The sequence below is a fragment of the Lissotriton vulgaris genome, chromosome 8, assembly GCF_964263255.1.
Source record: "Lissotriton vulgaris chromosome 8, aLisVul1.2, whole genome shotgun sequence".
In the NCBI taxonomy this organism is placed as follows: domain Eukaryota; kingdom Metazoa; phylum Chordata; class Amphibia; order Caudata; family Salamandridae; genus Lissotriton; species Lissotriton vulgaris.
This window is the reverse complement of record NC_141696.1, coordinates 957,216,398-957,236,134: the sequence shown is the minus strand read 5'-3', so window position 1 is coordinate 957,236,134 and position 19,737 is coordinate 957,216,398. Positions and strand designations below refer to the sequence as shown.

General features: G+C 49.6%; 1 pseudogene; it reads left to right on the top strand.

The window, feature by feature from the left end:
- The first annotated feature begins 15,104 nt into the window (after positions 1-15,104).
- LOC147698180 (uncharacterized) lies at positions 15,105-18,664 on the top strand (annotated as a pseudogene).
- The last annotated feature ends 1,073 nt before the right edge of the window (positions 18,665-19,737 follow it).

Here is a 19,737-nt window from a genome sequence, read left to right as displayed (position 1 = left end):
GGTTCACTTCTATTTCTGTCACACTCGGGTATAATCAATCAAACCTTACAGCATTCTCTTCACTGCCACAAAGCTAAATATAAAATAGATACGTGCACAACCATCAGACCGCTTGCGTGAACGTGTGTGAAGAATGCAATATGAAGGACACTCTAGGCCAATTTAATCTCCTGCTAAGAAACAGCTTCCGGACTTGAATCAACGCACAATCACTTTTGCGGCCTGCAGTCGGAAATGTCTGACAGAATGGTCTTGTATTCACCTCGGCTTGAATTTCAGTGACTAAAGATCGGTCTTTATGCATTCCACTATCCTTCTCAATCCAAATAACAGACTAACATATTCACAACTCAAATTCGTTTAATATTTTCAATATACTATTTCACCACTAATCCTTTATGGGTTCCGAGCTAGCCTACTACTCACCGAAAAAGCGCTTCAACATACCATCAAGGGTAGCAAGCGCAATATAAATGCAGACCTTTTTCCCTCGTCTATCGCTCCACTATCCTTCTAAATCCAAATAACTGCCTAACATATCCACCACTCAAATTACTTTCACATTTTCACTATACTAAGTCACCACTAATCCTGTACGGGTTCCAGAGTAGCGTGCGACTTACCAAAAGAGCACTTTGACGCCTCGTCAGGGTAGTAACACGCTATATAAATGCAAATACAATACAACGATACTCGTGTTGGTTGCATATATTGTGAGTCAGCCTCTGTGTTCTCCCCAATGATGGACAGACTCACCTGCAAAACAAGTGAGCTTCTTCCGTTTCCGTTGGGCTATCCTCCTGTTTTTCAGTGATCATCTCGGTTTTTAATGTTTAGCTGTCTGAGACTCAAACTTATTAGGTGGGCAATATATTGTGAAGCAAAGATTTTTCTTATCTGTGTCTCTTTTCATTGGTTCTTAGTGGCATTTTCCTTTTGTTTATATTGCTGAATGTGTTTAATTCTCATTTCTGCTGTAACCACTTGTTTTCATCTTGCCCCCATGGTAATCAGCCCACATTTATTGGGCTGAATAATTGATAAATAATTCACTAATTTCCTTTGCACCTCGACCCTGTTAGACACAATTAACAATTACTTTATATTTATGTCAATAAAATTTTTCAAGCATCTTATAATCATGAGGCCTTTAGGTGAACACAGTAGGAGAAACGAATACCAGGGGTCAAAATACACTTTGCTAAACAACAATAGGCCAACCTAAACTTCCCCCCAGGAAACTGGGTAAACATATGAATCTAAATTACTAAATTACTCCTGAAGGAGTAATTCAAACACAAGCTTTTACACTTTTTTGTGAGTGGTACTCATGGTATCCAATACATGTTTAATATTAGACAATCCAAATAATTAAAATTATGTATTGGACAGTCTTCATTCTCAGGTAGCAGGGCAGGCCTTAGGCAGAAGGGGAGTCCTCTGGCAGAAGGGCCATCCTTCTTCTGTAGTATCCACAGGTCGAAGATTCTACTAAAGAGTGGGTTGGGGGTCTCCGTTTTATACCTGGTGCCCACTTGAAGTGGAAGAAACACCTGGAATCCTGCCCCTACAGAAGGGTTTGCAAGTGAATGTCTCCCTGCCTTATCCCCAGTCAGTCTACAAGCACAATAGGCTACCCTTGATGGTATGTTGAAACGCTTTTTCGGTGAGTAGTAGGCTAGCTCGGAACCCATAAAGGATTAGTGGTGAAATAGTATATTGAAAATATGAAACTAATTTGAGTTGTGCGTGAGCTGAGTCAGTGGCTTTGAAGTGTGACGGGTGATAACCCCACCCCTCTAATGAAGTCAGGGAGGCATAACCTGCTAAAACCCAGGTACTCTATTGTGTGGCTGTCTGTGAGGAAAACCAAAGGCCAACTGCCAACTACAGCTAGTCATGTGACCCAGGACACAAGCTGCAGAATCCACAAGAACATGGCAACTTTCTAAAAGGGGCCTTTTCAGAATTGTGACTGAAAATCTGACTTTATCATTAAAGTTGGTTGCGAGAAAGTGCCTCTTTTTTGCATGGTCAATCCACACTTTTAGCCTGGCTTTGATGTGGTTTAATTTCAGTGCACAGTGTCCCTGCCATCTATTTCCCCTGTGCCAGTAATTCGTCCCTAAAAGCATGTCCACAATTGGCACTTCTACACCTGAAAGTGCCTAGTAAGTGTTACCCTAGGTATCTATGGCCAGGGAGCTGAAGAAGGTCCCATGGGAAACCCCTCACTGTGCCCTTGCAGCTTGCATGCCCCTGAGAGATGAAAAATGACCAAGTCGACATGGCACCCTGCCTGGTTGGCATGTGGCATACCAGCCAGCCCTGCCTGAAGGCATAGGTAAGTCACTCCTCTATCATTCCTTACAGCCTTAAGGCAGGGTGCACTATACAACAGGTGAGGGCATGACTGCTTGAGCAGCTATGTCTCTACAATATTTGGGTCCATTCCTTAACCCCTTCAGCGCGGCGCGAATTTTCGCGCTGTGCTGAAGGTTCTATTGAGCCAACGGACTCATGACGGAACCGTTCCGTCATGAACACAGGCCAACCGACACTCATGACGGAACCGTTCCGTCATGAGCACTGAAGGGGTTAATGTTGTAAGTGTCGGTGAAGCCATAGAGAGTACATAGGCTGGGAACTTGACAACTTGAGTTCCACAGCACATGATGGCGTCACTGAACACTGGAGTGTTTGGTACAACACTATTCCTCTCAATAAATCCACCCTGATGCCAGTGTGAGAGTTTTTGTACCATGTACTTGGAGGACCCCTCAAGGTTACCCCCTGCAAACCTAACAACCCTGGTGTGGCCTCTGACCAGCAGTAGGCAGCCAGCCACCACCAGACATATTTCTAGACCACTGGGTGGAGAGCTCCTGCTCTATGGAGACAAAAACAACACACATCCTAGGCAGAGGTGTCACACCTCCTCACCCAGGATGGGCCAGTGCTCATAGGGACAAGAGTCAGAGGACTGCCACCTTTGTAATGTGACCCCTAGCCTCTGCTGCTAGCAGCCCTGGGTTTACACCCCCACTTTGGGCAGGAAAACCAGTGGGAAAATGTAGGAGTTTAGGAGGTATGCCCACCTTTACCAACTACACCCCCTAAGGTGGGGGAGGCTAGGTGAAGCACATCTTTCAGTTCTCGCCATTTGAAGGAGGGGAGACCCCTCCAGTCAGGAAAAGGCATGTGCCCTCCAACAGGAGGGTAGCATAATAGAGGGTGTAGTCACCCCAGGTAAGTTGCTCATTGGCCCTACCTGCTACTCTCTTAAAATGCCCCTAAATTTAGTAATGGGTTGGCTCCTCCAGACTTAAAAACTAGATCTGTGATGACATAAGAAGAACAAAGACATCCCTGCAGAGAAGAATGCAGACGACGATTGCTGTGGCCCCAGCACTATTGGCCTGTTTCCAGCTTCTGCAAACCTGCAACCTGTCTTGCAGCAAGCAACCGCTGAAATCCCTGGGAGGACTGCTGCCTCCGAAAAAGACTCAAATCTCCCATGGGCAGAGAACCTGTTTAAAAGTTATCTACTGCAAGGACCCCAGATCAAGGAGGATCAGCGCCTCTTCCCACTCTGCACCTGACCCCCACAGTCCAAATCTAGGTGGCTGACCTGTGCACCAAAGGCTCCCCAGTGATCCTGACCTCAGGTACAGCATTGGCTGACCTTTCCTGATACCCACAGCGGCACCTGCAGTGTGATTCCAGAGGCACCCCCTTACTGTGACCGTCTCCAGTAAGAAAACTCTGATGTCAAAAGGTACTCCTGCAACTGAAGACCCTGGGCCTTGGTGAGCTGAACCGAAGGTGCCCCTATGACCACCTACATGTCTACTTACCCCTGCTGTCATTGGTCTCCCGCCAGTGCCATACCAGCAGCCTGTTTGCAAAAGAAGAATCTACATTGAAAAGCACTGGATGCCCGACACTGAAATTGCACCCTACACCGGCCGCCCGGAGCCGCTGGTGGTCTTTGTTTGATGCTGCTTTGTGGCCCCCATGTGCTGGTCCTAACGGCCAAAGTTTTTCCTTTGTAACTGATCAGATCCACTTACCAACAAGCAGTGTGGCTCAAGGCACCCCCAGTTTCCAATGAAACGCATTGGGCTTAACTATGATTTTGACCTCTGTACCTGGCTGCCCCTCTGCCACTGGTGGTGCAACTTTGGTACACACCTGACCCTTGCTGACCTTTGGTCCTGAAGACTAAATTTGTAAGTGTGTTACTTACCTGTTTATCCATGATAGTGTTTTCCCCATATGATAACATTGAACTGTTATGAAAAGGTTCTTAGTGTCGATTTTTCAAAGTGCAAAGTATTTTTATTGAAAAACACACTTAACTTATTGCAAAGATCTTGGTCTTCCAAACAATACAAACAAAGTATTTTTTTGTTAAATTGGTGTGGATCTTTTTCTTGAGTCCATTATTGGCCAATGTTGTGCAGAAAATGTCTTACACTCCTCTGTGTTAGGTCTAAGGCTGCTTTACCACACTGCCACAAAAAGAGCACTTTGGGTTTTACATTTAGCCTTCTACACTTTTGGGGAACCCTTAGACTCTGTGCACGATATAACCACCCAGTCGCAATACAATATACATAACCAGCTTCTTTCAAGGGTTTTAAATTACAATTCCTCAGACAGCAAACATGATATTTCTACCTTCTGCCAAATAAAAGTTATCACATATTACATGTAATAAGGTAACCCCATGTTAACCTTGCAATAGTGAAAAACATATTTGAAAGTTTAGCACTACCAGGACATGTAAAACTGCAAAGTATGTGTTCTACCTTTTAAATACACAACACCCTGCCCTATGGCTGTTTAGGGCCTACCTTAGGGGTGACATATGTTTTAAAGAGAAAGGTTTAGGTCTGGCAAAAGGTTTATTTTGCCAAGTCAAAATGGCAGTTTAAAACTGCACACACAGGCTGGAATAGCAGTTCTGAGAAAGGTTTTAAAGGGTGACTTAAGCGGGTGGCTCAATAAATGCTGCATGTCATCTAGGAATAATGTATTGCATACCTTTTGCGTTACTAGGCCAGATTTTCAGGCTAACTATACATTCGTCTTAATTTCGAATGGTTTTCTTTTTTCGCATAAGGCTTCTTAACCCCTTTACTGCTAAGGCTATTTTACTTCTTTTATGTAATTTCCATTGAAATCAATGGAAAGTCCATGACGAGTTACCCTTGTCATTAGCGGCGAAGAGGTTAAAAACAATTGTAATGAATGGAGGAATAATGTATTGCATGCCTTTTGCGTTACTAGGCCAGATTTTCAGCAAAAATTGCAGTTTAGTGGCCTTGTAGAAGTAGTCGGTAGGGTACTATCATGAGGAAGAATAATAATTTTTTTTAAAAATATATTTTTATTGCAGAATTAGAAACAAGATCTCTCAATAGACCAACCAGTACACTTGTGGCATCCCGACAGTTAACATGACAGAATTGCATTACACAGCCAATTAGCCCACATCCCGGAGGCTGGTCGGCGCGTCAAAGTTGCGTTCCCCGGTAGATGCCTCAGTGTGTGCCCTTTCCGGGCGTCAGGTCAGTTAAATCGTGTAGTATCTGCTTTTACCCCTCACAACCCACCCCCCCTGCACCGTCGAGCCCTGGGCTACAACCTTATTCGTACCCAACAATTCCTGTCCACCTCCTTCCAGGCCCATCTGTGTCTAACAGACTGCTGTGCGGCGCTGAACCACCCACCCCATGAACGCCCCCCCCTCCCTCCTCCCCCCACAACTGCTGCTAATGCGGGCACCCACAATCCTTCCTAGCGCTGAGGCACGCCACCCATCAGGATCCACACTCAAACATTCGATCCACATGGAATTCTATCCTATCTCTACTCTCCCTCTGCATCGTCCGTCATATAGTCCCGCAACGCTTGAACCACTAACTCCCAAGACTTCGCCAGCTCGAGGCATTTCTCATTGCCAGTCCTAGTTGCCTGTCGCATCCTGACCACACTCTCGCAGCCCGACCACTTCAACAGCTCATTCCTCCATCTCCTCACTGACGGGCCTTCTTTGGACTTCCAATGCCAAGTTATTTCTCTTTGTGCCAGCATGATCCCCAAATCAATAAATTTGCTCGTTATTTTAGTCTTCCTAGTGTGCGGGAACCAGAGTAGCAGGCACGCCGCCATATCAAAGTCTACCTCCCTATCCGTGACAGCATTCAGGAGTTCCCCCACGTCCGGCCAGTACTCCCCTAACTTCGGGCATCCCCACAGTAGATGATCCAGATCTACCTCTGGCGCCAAACATCTCGGGCACATGGCGTCAAGCACCTGGAAGTGCCGTTTCAGCCTCTCCGGGGTCAGGTACGCCCTATGGACAATGAAAAAATGCACCTGCTGAAAACGCGCGTTCCTCGTTCTCTTCCAGGTCCGACGCAACACCTGGCTCCAGACGGTATCCGGTATGGGTTTGCCTATGCTGACATCCCATCGCGACTTTAGCGCCAGCAAGGGCGCCAGTCCCTCATTCAGCATTCTGGTATGGAGGCAAGTCACTGCCTTGACGGTGCCCGCTGCCATCACCACATATTGGCATGCCATGGTCACCTCCGGCTCCGTCAGCCCCCCCCCCCCCAATATCGCTGCATCGCTGCCACCACCGCCGCGTGCAATAGGAAGGTTCCGTCCGGCAAGCCAAATTGCTCCTGTAATGTCTGAAACGGGACTAACGTCCCATCAATATAAAGGTCTCCCACCACCTGCAGGCCCAGCTCCTCCCACGTCAGCAATCGGGACCAATCGCCCCCGTGTGGTAGCGCGGTCAACATTCCCAGCGGTATCTCCTGTGCATATGGCCGGTCCCTTTTTGCTCTCTTTAAGCTCCTATTCCAACACAATTTAAGCGTCCTTTCCTCTATCGTAAGCTCCTTCACATCCAGTTTCTGTTGCATTATGATATAAGACCAAACATATCTCTGGATGCCAATCCCCCGTTCATGGTTAGGACCCCTGAATTCTTTGGCCACATTCTGTGTTAATACCTGAAGTTGTGCCGCCAGATAATATAACTCAAAGTCGGGGACGGCCATCCCTCCTTCGGTCTTGGGCCTAGTCAGAGTAGTCAGTGCTACCCTGCGCCGTCCGTGGCCCCAGAGGAAGCCTGTCACCAATGTCTTCAACTCTCTAAAGAGCCTCTGCGGGATCCACACTGGTAGCGTTCGAAAATAATAGAGTAGCCGCGGGAGTGCCACCATCTTCAACAGTGCCACCCGACCCAACACAGATAGAGGCAGGGAAGCCCAAAAGTCCATGCAACCCTTCAGCGCACGAATACAGCGCTCCACGTTCCCCTCCAAAAGGTCCACCGCCTCATGATAGATGCACACCCCTAAGTAGGTGAAACAGGAGGGTTCCCACACCACCTCTCTCGTAAGCTGTGGGCAGAGCGTACTCTTCCGCAATGGGAATATACAGGTCTTGGTCCAGTTCACCCTGAGGCCCGACAGCCGCCCGAATCTACTCAGCATGTCTACCGCACCCTCCAGAGCTCGCCCAGGATCTGCCAAGTATAGTAACAGATCATCTGCGTATAGTGATATGTAGTGCGACTCAGGCCCTTGCGCTATCCCATCATACACGGCGCCCGATCGTGCCTGTGCAGCCAACGGCTCCATCGCCAAAGCAAATAGCAGAGGAGACAGCGAACAGCCCTGTCGCGTTCCCCTACAAACCGGATAGGCCATAGATACTATAGGCCCCAGTCGTACTCGTGCCTTTGCCGATGAATAAAGCACCCTCGTCCAACTCCGAAACCCCTCCCCAACCCCAAACTTCCCCAGCACTCCATCCAGGTATTCCCATTCGAGGCTATCGAACGCCTTTTCGATATCAACTGCCAGTACCACGGGATCCTGGGCTGAGGCTTCAGCGCCATCAATCACTCGGATCAAACGACGAATATTCATCGAAGTGCTCCTGGTCGGGACGAATCCTGCTTGATCCCTATGCACCAGGGTGGTCATATGCGGCAGGAGCCTGGTAGCCAGGATGCGACTCAAGATCTTATAGTCCACCGTTAGCATAGACAACGGGCGGTAAGAGGTCACGTCTAACGGGTCCCTGCCCGGCTTCAACAGCGGCACCACCAGTGCCTCCCTCATGGACTCAGGTAAACACCCTACTTGTTTCGCTTCGCCGTACACCATCAACAGTCTGGGTGCCAGTATATCCACAAATTTGGCGTAGAATTCTACCGGTAACCCATCTACTCCCGGTGTTTTGTTCCGCGCCATGTGTTTAATTGCCCCCCTTATCTCGGCTAAAGTGATGGGGCCCCCCAGTTCCTTTGCCTCATCGTTATCCATCATCGGTAAGGGGATCGGATCCAGGTATTCACCTATCTCCGAGGCCTCAGCTTCCAGGTGGCATTCGTACAATCCCGAATAGTAGGACTGGAAGCGCGCCAGTACCGCTGATTGGGAATAAACTACCTCTCTATCCTCGCGTCTTATACTCATGACCTGGCACCCCCTAGGTCCTGGATCAGCTAGCTTGGCAAGGAGCGTGCCCACCTTATCTTGCTCCTCATGCACCTTAACAACATACAACTTATAATCATAGCACCGCAGTCTTTCCGTCTCAGTCGCCACCATCTCTTTAGCCTGCATCAGTCGCTCCTGTAACTCCGGCCGCTCGGGCCTTCGCTGCTCCAACCCCCTCAACGCCTCTTCCGCTTTCGCAAGGTCACTCAAAACAGTCTTTCTCGCATTCGAAAAACTACCCATACATACCCCTCTCACCACTACTTTCATCGGATCCCATTCAATCGACCTTGTCGTGGCTGAGCCTCCATTGTCTTCAAAATAGCAGTCAATGCCCTGTCTAACCGTGTCACTAAACACCAGATCTTCCAGTGTATCCAGACGCAGTCGCCATGATGGAACCGCCGATCTCACCTGCTGCCACTGCATTGAGATCAACAGGGGATTATGATCTGAAATGGTCCTAGTCAAATACTCAGAATGGGTCACCACATTCGCCAAGGAGCCACCACACAACACCGAGTCTAGTCTAACATGTAGGTCGTGCAGCGTGGAAAAGTAAGAATAATCCCTGATCTCAGGATGCTGCGCCCTCCACACATCCACCAAACCCCACCTGTCCTGCCATTCCCTCCTGTGGGTCGCCAGCCGGCGTACCGGGGAATCTACAAGTGGCGGGTGTGACCTATCTAGCAGCACATCAGAGATGGAATTAAAATCCCCCCCAATAAGATAGGGCCCGCTAAAAAATAAGCCAGCGAGTGCGATAAACCCTCAAAGAAATGAGCCTGGTCGGTGTTGGGGCCATATATATTACACAGCACCACCTCCCTTCCATAGAGACTCCCCTCAACCGCTACATATCTACCCTCGGGATCCACCCGCTGACTCGTAAGTTGAAATGGCGTACCTGCCCGTATCCATATTAGCACCCCTCTGGCAAATGCTGAGTATGTTGTACCAAATACCTGACCCCGCCACCTCCTCTGTAAAGCCCCGCACTCTTTCTTAGTCAGGTGAGATCCTGAAGCATTGCAATCTGAACGCCCCTCTTCACTAAGTAGGCATGCACCTTATGACGTTTCACCATCGTACGAATACCGCGGACATTCCATGTAACACATTTCAAGTTAGGTAACGTCCCCATGAAGTACTTTTCTACACCGTGGCACTAGCTAACAAATGACCCCCGCATTGCAGCAATTGTACACCCCCCTCAAAACATTCCCCACAACACCCCAACCCCCCCTCCCCAGGACAGGACCTAATAACCCAGCTTCAGCCCCGTTCCAAACCTTTAACACCCCACACATTATACTAACCTGTGGTCGTCACCACAGAAGGCCTTAAGGGCCTCAAGAGGTCGATGGGGTGCCGAACCAGGGCGGCAGAGCTACCACCCCGCATCCGCAGTCCCAAACTGCTCATACAGCCCCATACCTGGTAGTCCAAGAAAGATCTGGAGAGTCCGTACCTACAGGCACCCCGGAATTGTCCATTATTCTCAGGCCTCACTCGTTAAACAAGCCATCCGCAGTTTGCGGCGTGACCGCCGGCCCCCTCGCACCCCCCACATCCGAGTCGTCCCCTCCGGATTTCTCCCCCTCCTCCTCCGATTCCGATCCTCCAGATGTTTTCTCCTGCTGCGACCCCGTGATGTTCGTTGTAGCCGCCAACGCACCCCTCCTGTCAGCTGGCATTTGTGCCTCTCGCTCGGCCCGTTTGAGCTTATTCCGGGAGCGGATGCGCTGTGACTTTCTGAGCCTGACTGGCTTCTGCCGATCTCTGCCGCCTTTGTGTGCACGATCCGTCCCTGCCCGATATAGTTCAAGCCACGACCATGCCTCGTCGGTAGTTTGAAAGAAGTGGGTCCTGTCATCAAGGATCACTCTCAGTTTGGCGGGGAAGAGCAAGGAATATTGGATCCCCTGCTCTCTCAGCTCCTTCTTCACTGATAGAAAGGATGCTCTGCTCTTCTGAACGTCCTGCGTGTAATCCGGGAAGATCATGACTCTGCTATTTTCCACCTGGAAGGGACCCTGGGATCGTGCCCTCTGTATCAACAGATCACGGTCTTTATAGTGCAGCAATTTGACCACCATCGACCGAGGCGGTCGACCCTCCAGGGGCGGCTTGGCAGGGACTCTATGCGCTCTCTCCAGGGAGAAGAAGGGGGACAGACCTTCCGGTGCCACAACAGTTCGAAACCAGTCCTCCATATAGGACACCGCATCTCCGTTCTCAATTTTTTCCGGAAGCCCCACCACCCTCACGTTGTTCCTCCGGTTACGACTTTCCGCATCCTCCGCTCGTCGCTCCAGGATCGCCAGACGGCCGATGATATCAGTCAGTTTATGTTCTGCGGTGACCACCGCCGGTTTCAGATCCTGAAGCAGTTGCTCGTTCGATTTCACTCTATCAGAGAGCTTGGCGTGGTCCGCCCTCAGCAGGCCCAGCCCCGTCGCCACCTGCGCAATGTCCTGATGCAGCGTTTCCTTTGTAGCGGCGATCGCCTCCAGGATAGCGTCAAGGCGCTGGTTCAGCCTCTGTTCTTGCGGCGAGGCCACCAGTGGGGGTTGAGCACCGCCATCTTGGGTCAAGGCAATTCCGCCGTCCTGCCCCTGTGGCGCGGCGAAGCCAGCATCCAGCGCGGCCATCTTGACTGTTAGAAATGCGCCACTCGGGCTGCCACCACTGAGCACAATTCACCGTGGTGACCCCACCGTCTGCCCGTTCCAGGCACCCCCGGGTGCTGTTCAATGGTGGACGATATTAGGGTTAGCAAGCACTTGCCACAGAACCAGCCCATCCTGATCACTCACTCAGGCCCTCTTCTGTGCACAGCCGCCTACCTCCGACCAACGGCCATGCACTGCGCAGTGCCACCAACACTTCTATAGCGCCCCCCAGGAGCTGCAAGGTCCAGGGCAGAAAGCCCAATGCACACCTCTAAAAAAGGGCAGGCGGGCGTAGTCCAGGGCTAAGCGCGTCCACTGCTCAGACCAGCACCACGCAGTGTATCGCGCAGCCTGCCCCACTCTCCATCTTCCACTCCACCAGTCCAATGCTTCACGACCTCCAGCCGGCAGCCCCCGCCGCCGGTTGCCAGGCACACTTAGCAATCCCAGCTCCGGTCACTCCCCGGGGTATGCAGGATCCGTGGGGGGTCGGGTCCGGGCCCAATTCCACAGCCGCCTCGCAGTCCGCTATTACCACTCAGCGTTCTTCAGCCGGGTGAGCGAGCCCCACTGTTACTGCCGGCCCGGCCAGCCATGCCCCAGCAGCTCCGCCATCGAGCGGCCCCCGCAGCTATCAGCGCTGCCGCCTGGGGGCAAACAGTCATACATTAAGCTCTCTTGCCAGGGATCGGGGAAGCGGGAGGGGGAGGGGCGCCGCCCTCACTGGATCTCAACCGCAGAGTGCCACTGCCGCTCCGGATCGACTCCAACGGTCCCTGCCTCAGGACAGTGCTCCGCTCGCTCTGCCCAGCAGCCTCCAGCACGCCTGCTTCGTCTTGTTGCGCAGCCTCCAGCCCTCCCGATCTGGCAGTGCCACCATTTTCCCTTTGTCCGCCGACCAGCCCCCTCCAGGCTCCGAGGTCCGGCAACGTACTTCTCCCGGGGTCCCGACGGGAACCAGACTCTCCCCTCCCGGTCAGCGACCCCTCATGCCACCGTTGCACACCTCCAGGAGCGCCGAGGGTAGGTTTTACAGGATAATAGCGGGACTCGGCGCGGAGCTACTCGCTCACGCAGCCATCCCGGTCGGCGCCTAAGCCACGCCTCCCATGAGGAAGAATAATAATGATCTTGTTTGATAAATGTTTTGATAAAAATTGTCACAAGTATTTTATGTTTGTTTCACATTGCAATAATTGTTTTCAGCACTTTGCAATAATTGTTCTCAGCACTTGTAATATATATGTCACTGTGTAAGACAGCAAGTAAACCTCAGACTTTTTTCAAAAGATTGTAAAAAGTTGTTTCACCATTTTCATAACAAAAAAATATACAAGGCACCTAAGGATTAAATACCTTAGGGTGAGATTCTGCTCTAAATAATAAAGTTGCAGAACCAAAACAGTGACCGGGTCTCCCTTTTGTTGAAAATATTATAATTGTCCTACCAGGCCACAGTGCAGGACATAACCCCACTTGTAGTAAAGCATGTCAACTAGTAGCATTTATTTTACCCGCCCTGGGTGTATGGCATACTACTTTACTAGGGGCTTATAAGAAAATTAAATATGCCAGTTGGGTTTAAGTCAATTTCACTATGTTTTAGAAGCTTGAGCATAAGCACTTTAGCAGTGGTAAAGTGCACCGAGTACTAAAGTCAACAAAAACAAATACAGCAAAACAGGAGTAAAGGCAACATGCTTTGGGAAACCCTGCTAAGTGGATCAGGTCATGTGTCACCCCAGCTGAAAGTTGGGCTAACTTTCCACCCTCATGGGAGTTTTCATCACTAAGGCAGAATAAATGCCTAGAAAGACCATCAGCATTGGTGTGGTCAGTTTCAGGGTGGTGTTCCAAAGTAAAGTCAGTTCCCTGTAGGGAGATGGACCACCTCAACAATTTGGGATTCTATACCTCATCTGCATGAGCCATCTGAGGGGCCTGGGGTTTGTCTGAGCCCAGAAGTGAGTCCCGAACAGGTATGGTCTCAACTGCCCCAGAGCTGAAGTTACAGCAAATTGATCTTGATCAATAGAACTCCACCTCTGTTCCCTGGGGAGTAACTTTGTGTGGATAAATGCTATAGGTTGGTCCAGGCCCTCCTCAATTAACTGTGTTAGTACAGCCCCTATGCCACATTTGGAAGCATTTGTCTACACTATGAACTCCTGGGAGAAGTTAGAGACCTTTAACACAGATGCTGTGCACCTGCCCTCCTTGAGAATGCTAAAGGCTTTATGTCAGGTCTCTTTCCAGATCACTTGTGCTGCTTCTTGAAGGCCAGCTCAGTTGAGGGGGCAACTGTGGTGCCATGGCCTTAAAGAAACAACCTACAATACCCAGGGAGGAAGGCCTGTAATTTGGTTTGAGTTTTGGGGAGCTCCCATTGCAGGACAATCCCTATCTTGGTTTGGAGGGCTGCAGCCTGCATCTTGCCCCCGCCCAGCAGTTGTCCCATATATACCACAGTACCCTGCCCTGTTTGCCACTTGCTGGCCTTGATTGTTAGGCCTGCCTGTTGCAAAGCCTGAAGTACCTTCCAGAGGTGAAATAGATATGCCTCCCAGATGGAGCTGAAGACAGCTATGTCCTCTCGGTTAAGGAACAGAATGTCTCCATCCCAGCCAGGACCCTGCTCACCAACATCTGGAAGGCGCCAGGGGCATTTTTCAACTGAAAGGGCATCAGCCTGAATTGGAAGTAGCCCCTTAGGGGTAAGAAATGCAGATCTTTCTTTTGCCCCCCTCAGTCAGGGCAATCTGACATTAAGTAAATGTACTCAGAAACTTGACAGTTCCCATTCTGTTGATGAGCTCATCAGCTTGGGAATAGGGTATGCCCCTTTGGTAACTGAATTGAGCATCTATAGCTCACACAGTACCTGAGTTATGGGGCTGCGCCTGGTGGGGCGGCGTTGGGTACCAGCACCACAGGGCTGGACCATATACTATTTTAATGCTCAACCATCCCCCCTTTGAGCATAAGGGAGACTCCCTCCTTAATGCTAGCCCTCACCTTGTCAGACAGTCTGGAAATGCTGTCTTCTGTATCAATTTAATGGATACACAAATATGTCAGTCCAAGAATTAGGGAGGAGAGGGAGGCAAACTGCCCCAGCAATTGGTGACAGCCCCTGTGCTGTCCTGAGGTCAGGGTAGGGTAGAAATCGATCCCCTCCACTTAACCATCATTCTTATTGGAAGCTAGGCTGGCAGAGAGAAGTTCACTCTCATCTTCCATCTCATCATCTGTCACCAGAAGCATGGTGACTTCAGGCCTCTCGTATAGTGGCTTGAAGCTATTTTCAAGGAGTTCCCGCAATGGTCTCTAGGGGGTCCTGATGTATACTATGTAGGTGGCCTCCCCCTTTCACTCCTTCACCTCATAAGGCCCTGGCCTACAAGCTTGGATGGTCCTGGGCTTCATTACCCACACCTTCTGCCCAGGCCGAAACTCTTCCAGAATGGTCTTCAGGTCATGCCAGAGTCTCATTACTTTCTGACTGGCCTCCAGGTTCTCTTTAGCCTTCTGCCAGAAGCAGTGCATATGGTTTTGGGGAGCCAGCATCTAGTGGACTACATACTAGGGAGCTTCTCATGAACTTGCCTCCACCCCTCCTTCACCAAACTGCGAGGTCCCCTAACAGAGTGACCATAGAGAAGCACAGAGAGGATAAACCCAACTCCTATATCTAGCACCTTCCTGTAGGCAAACAATAGGCATGGTAAGAGAACATCCCACTTCCACCTCATGGGCTCAGGTATGCCCATAAGCATCTCTTTCATGGTCTTGGAGAATCACATAACAAGCCAGTTTGTCTGAGTGTGATATGGTGAGAAGAATTGGTAGGTTAAACCACACTCATCCCTTTTTAGACTTCATCTATGCGGACATGAAGCTGGTGTCCATGCCAGACACCACTTCCTTGGAAAACCTCTTTCAGGTACCAATCCCCATCAAGACCCTAGCCACTGCAGGTGCAGTTACAGATATCAGAGGTATGGCCTTTGGGTATTTAGTGACAGGATCCATCAAACCTAGGCTAAACCTATTGCCTCAATACTTCTTGATTTGGGCACTCCTTCTACACCTTGCAGAATACTTCGCTGGAGGGCCCACTATCAGCTTGCCACTCAGCAAGCTTAGGCAGGTTTCGCAAGGAGTCAATATTCTCCTCTGTAGGCTCCAGGGCGACCTTCCGAGGTGCCCCTTCAACCTTGACCATCAGAGTTTCAGGGCTTGTTTCCCACGCCATTTTCCTTCCTCTTCATGGCATCGACCTGGGCCATTTTTCAAGCCTCCATGTCTCCTTGACTCCCCACTTAGGCAGTCATGGACCGTTTGATTATGCAGACCCATTCAGGTAACCCTATCATCTCCAGATGTGACCTGAACTCCACTTCTTTCTCAGCAGTGAGCTCCAGATAATTGCCTAACAGACAGTTAACAGGTATGGCAGGGCTCACAGCTATTGTTAGAGATCCTGAGACACCCCCAAGAATCATGGGATAGTGAATGTCACAGGTGTCTGCGACTGGTTGAATGTATCACTCTGAGAACACCGGATAACACCTTACAGTAGTCATGCTGGCTCCTGTGTCTCACAAGCCTCCACCCTCTGTCCATTCATGGTGACCTACTGTCTTTACTTGGAAGTATTTGATGGCATGTGGACTTTAGGCACCATTTCCTTGTCACCTAGGGCTGCTAAAGTCACCTCTGCTCTCTCCCCTATGCTAATTGGGAGTGTCTCTACCCCAAGCACTACAGCGGCCTGCCTCATTGTCTGCCCACCAGTGGGAGGCTGTGTCCTCTTGAGGCATTTGGTATCTCCCTTTTTCATGCCCATTCGTGTAGCACTTAGAACTCTGGGGTACACATCTTTTTGTGTTCCTGTTGAAGAATCCCATTGTCTTTTAATCAGGTTGGAATCCATTGCCTTTCATTGGAAACTATTCTGGGGGTTTGTAGAGAAATTATTTGTAAGTTTTTTCTCCTCCTTCCTTCTTCTATTGGGGACCCTGTTCACCCTTTGGGTACCCCCTTCAGATTCATTCTTGTGGACCCTGGTGTAGAGCCAGTGGTGCACCTTCTTAGCAAGCTCCCTAGGGTGAGTGAGTTTCTATCAGCTAGGCATTGGTTTAGCTCTGGAAAAACAATTGCTGAAATACCCAACTTCACAGACATTGAGTTATCAGTGATGGTAGATGATATAATTAAAGTAGAAACAAATTTGTTTTAGAACAAATCTGATGTGGGAAAGGATTGTCAACAAAGTCAATGTCGTAGGTACCACCCTGCACACACTGCATGACATTAAGAAGAGGTGACATGACCTCAAGAGTAGGGTGAAGTATCGTGCCAACAGGAACCATGAGGTGGCTCAGAGGACTGGCGGTGGTCCTCCCATTCCACCTCTAACATTCACTGAAAGGGAGGAGAAGGTGCTTGCCATCCTGCATCCAGAGAGTCTCACAGGAATAGCTGGGGAGTGGAGACAGGTAAGTACCAACACATTTATCCCATCACACTGTCATGTCTTATCGTACACAACCATTGAGCTACACTTCCCAGACAAAAATTAGATTATGTACAACGCACTCTTTCAAAAACATGTCTAACATGGCTACCATCTCCCACCTCTGCTTTACGTTCCAGGTAAGTAGCCAGCTTATGCTCTCTTGCCTCAACCCTGAACACAATGGAACACCCTCCCCACCCCAGAGACATGTGGCAGCCACTTCACTCCTCGGTACCTCCTTACAGGTAGGTAGCCATCTTAGTAGCGAGGGGGTTGTTGGGACATGTAAACAACACTATGACTCCCACGAGGCCCTCTGGCCTCACTTCCAAACACCATGGAACCCCATCCCCACTCTAGAGACATATGGCAGTCATTTCACTCCTCAGTACCTCCTTAGAGGTATGTAGCCATCTAACTAAGGAGGGGTTTTTTGGGACATGAGAACAACACTACAACTCAAACAGGCCCTCTGGCCTCACTCCCAAAAAGTATGGAACACCCTCCCCACCCCAGAGCCATGTGACAGCCATTTCACTCCTCAGCACCTCTTTAGCGGTAGGTGCCCATCTTACCAGGGAAGGGATTGTTGGGACATGAGAACAACACTACAACTCCCACAAGGCCCTCTGGCCTAACTCCCAAACAGCATGGAATGCCCTCCACACCCAAGAGCATGTGACAGCCATCTCCCTCCTCGGTGCCTCCTTACAGGTAGGTATCCAGATTATGCTCACTTGCCTCAACCCTGAACAGCACGGAGCAATCTGTCTACCACATCCCTCACTTGTTAGCCAACTCTTCAATGCTCCATATGTCACATCCACTGCGCACACAGCTGTGCTCACATATATGTCACATAAATCACACTTCCAATCACAAAATCACGTTAAGAAATGCAGAGCTCAATCAGAATATGTGCAAAATGCTATGTGTAATTTCTAGATTAGCAAAGCATGAAGGCTCATATGCACACAATACATGCATGGACACTCATTCAAAGAACGCAACCCACATTCTATGAATGCAAAATGACCTACACGAATTAGGAAATATCACCATAGGTAAAACATATTTTTAGAAAAGTCAAAAGTATCCCTGCTTAAACTAAAGTGGATACGCACAAAGTTGGTAGATGATGACATGTCCTTAGAAACATACAATCTGTACATGTTAAATGTTTGGCATTGCCATGTCACCTCGCAAACAAGTATTGGCTGTACCTCACCATCATGTTATACTGCAGACAAACAGTTAGAAATGACTAGTATTTTCAATGATAACAGTTTGACTTCTCCACTAGAACATAAAAAACTGTCACCAATGTTGTGGAATGTACTTAACATCCTAACAATGTAACCTCTGTCCAACAGGTGAATCTCAATCAACAGCTGGGGAGCCCACCACCAACCAGCAGAGCCAGTCTCACCCCTCCACACCTCCCGGAGCAGGAACTCTCAGATGCAGATTCTCTCTAATTCCTGGATGAGGAGCACCATCCTGGCCCTTCAGGCCTGCCAGGGCATACTTAGTCTGAGGGGCTCCTTGGCCCAACCACAACTCCCAACACAGCAGCAACAACAACAACGCTGATGCCTGCACCAGCTTCCTGTGTAGCAACCACCATCACCACCGCTGCCTGCAACACTGTCCCTGTCTCAGAGGTTACCAACACCACCACTCACACCAAGGATGCTAGGGACAGTGTGAAGGTGCGTGTGCAGCCAAGGCCACAGGTCCGTGCTTGCGCGGTAGGGAGGGCAACTGGGGGTCAATCACAGGAGGACACAGCAACTGAAGCCATGGCCACCATTGCAAAAGTCCTTGGGGAATACCAGAAGAACCAGGGACAGATGGGAAAGGTTGTAGACGAACTATTTGAGCTCCGCCTGATGCAGAGATCCATGGACACCGTATGGGACAATTGGTAGATCTCATGGGCCAGCTCATGGAAGTTCTGAGGGACATGCATGTATGATGTTTCAACGCGATCATTTAGATCGCGGTACACTACATAGCTGTTTTTACCATGCTAGTCATTACCACATCTTGCGCTGCACGGCGCTGGACTTAGGAATAGTATGATTTACTATTCCAACTCCTGCCTACGTACAGTAGGGAACATGTTTGAATAGTAAATCACACTATTCCTTAATCTAGAGCGCGCTCCAGTGCAAGTCGTGGTAACGACTTGCATTGTGAAAGCAGCGATGTATATGTATTGCAGTGTTTATACCGAGTTGTTAAGGTCGTTTCCCAAGGGACATACATTCAGCTCAAGTAATGCCTCCCCCTCCAGTGGCCAGCCTGCTGATACTTCCACCACCTCGGCAGCGGCCACAGGGAGGAATGAGCTGCAAGCCGATGACTCCTCAGACAACTCTGAGCCTGCAGTAGTGCTCCCCCTGCCAAATGCAGGCGGCGACATCCGAGAAGCACCAGAGGAGGATCTTGTGGCAAAGCACCACGCCAAGCCAGGGCACTGAGCCAGGCAGCTTTGATTACATGAGTCTGTTGGACTGTGGAATTCCACTATTGTGGTGACTACTCTATTTTTCTATGTGTCCATCACTGACAACAGAAACACTCTGGGGCATATTTACAAGCCCCTATCGCCACCACCACATCACTTTCATGGACCTTGTGGTGACGATAGGAGGTGCACCTTATGTACAAGGCAGCATTGAGCCACTTAGATAAGGCACCCTTACACGCTATGGTTAGCATGAAAGGGGCGTGCAGTGGGTGTTGTGGTGGGCATTCCACCGCAACACCCATTGTATTTGACGTTGCCCCCTATGTACAAGGGTACAGTACATAGGAGGCAGGGCCAAAATTAAGACCAGGAAAACCCTGGTGTTAAGTTGGAGAAACTAAGAGAAATGCATTATTTCTCCTCGTTTTTGCTTTTTCAATGTGTGTTGCCTTGTGCGTAACACATGGAAAAAGTAAAATGCCATGGTTCGTCTATCTACAAGAAGTTGTCCCTTCCTGTACATTAACC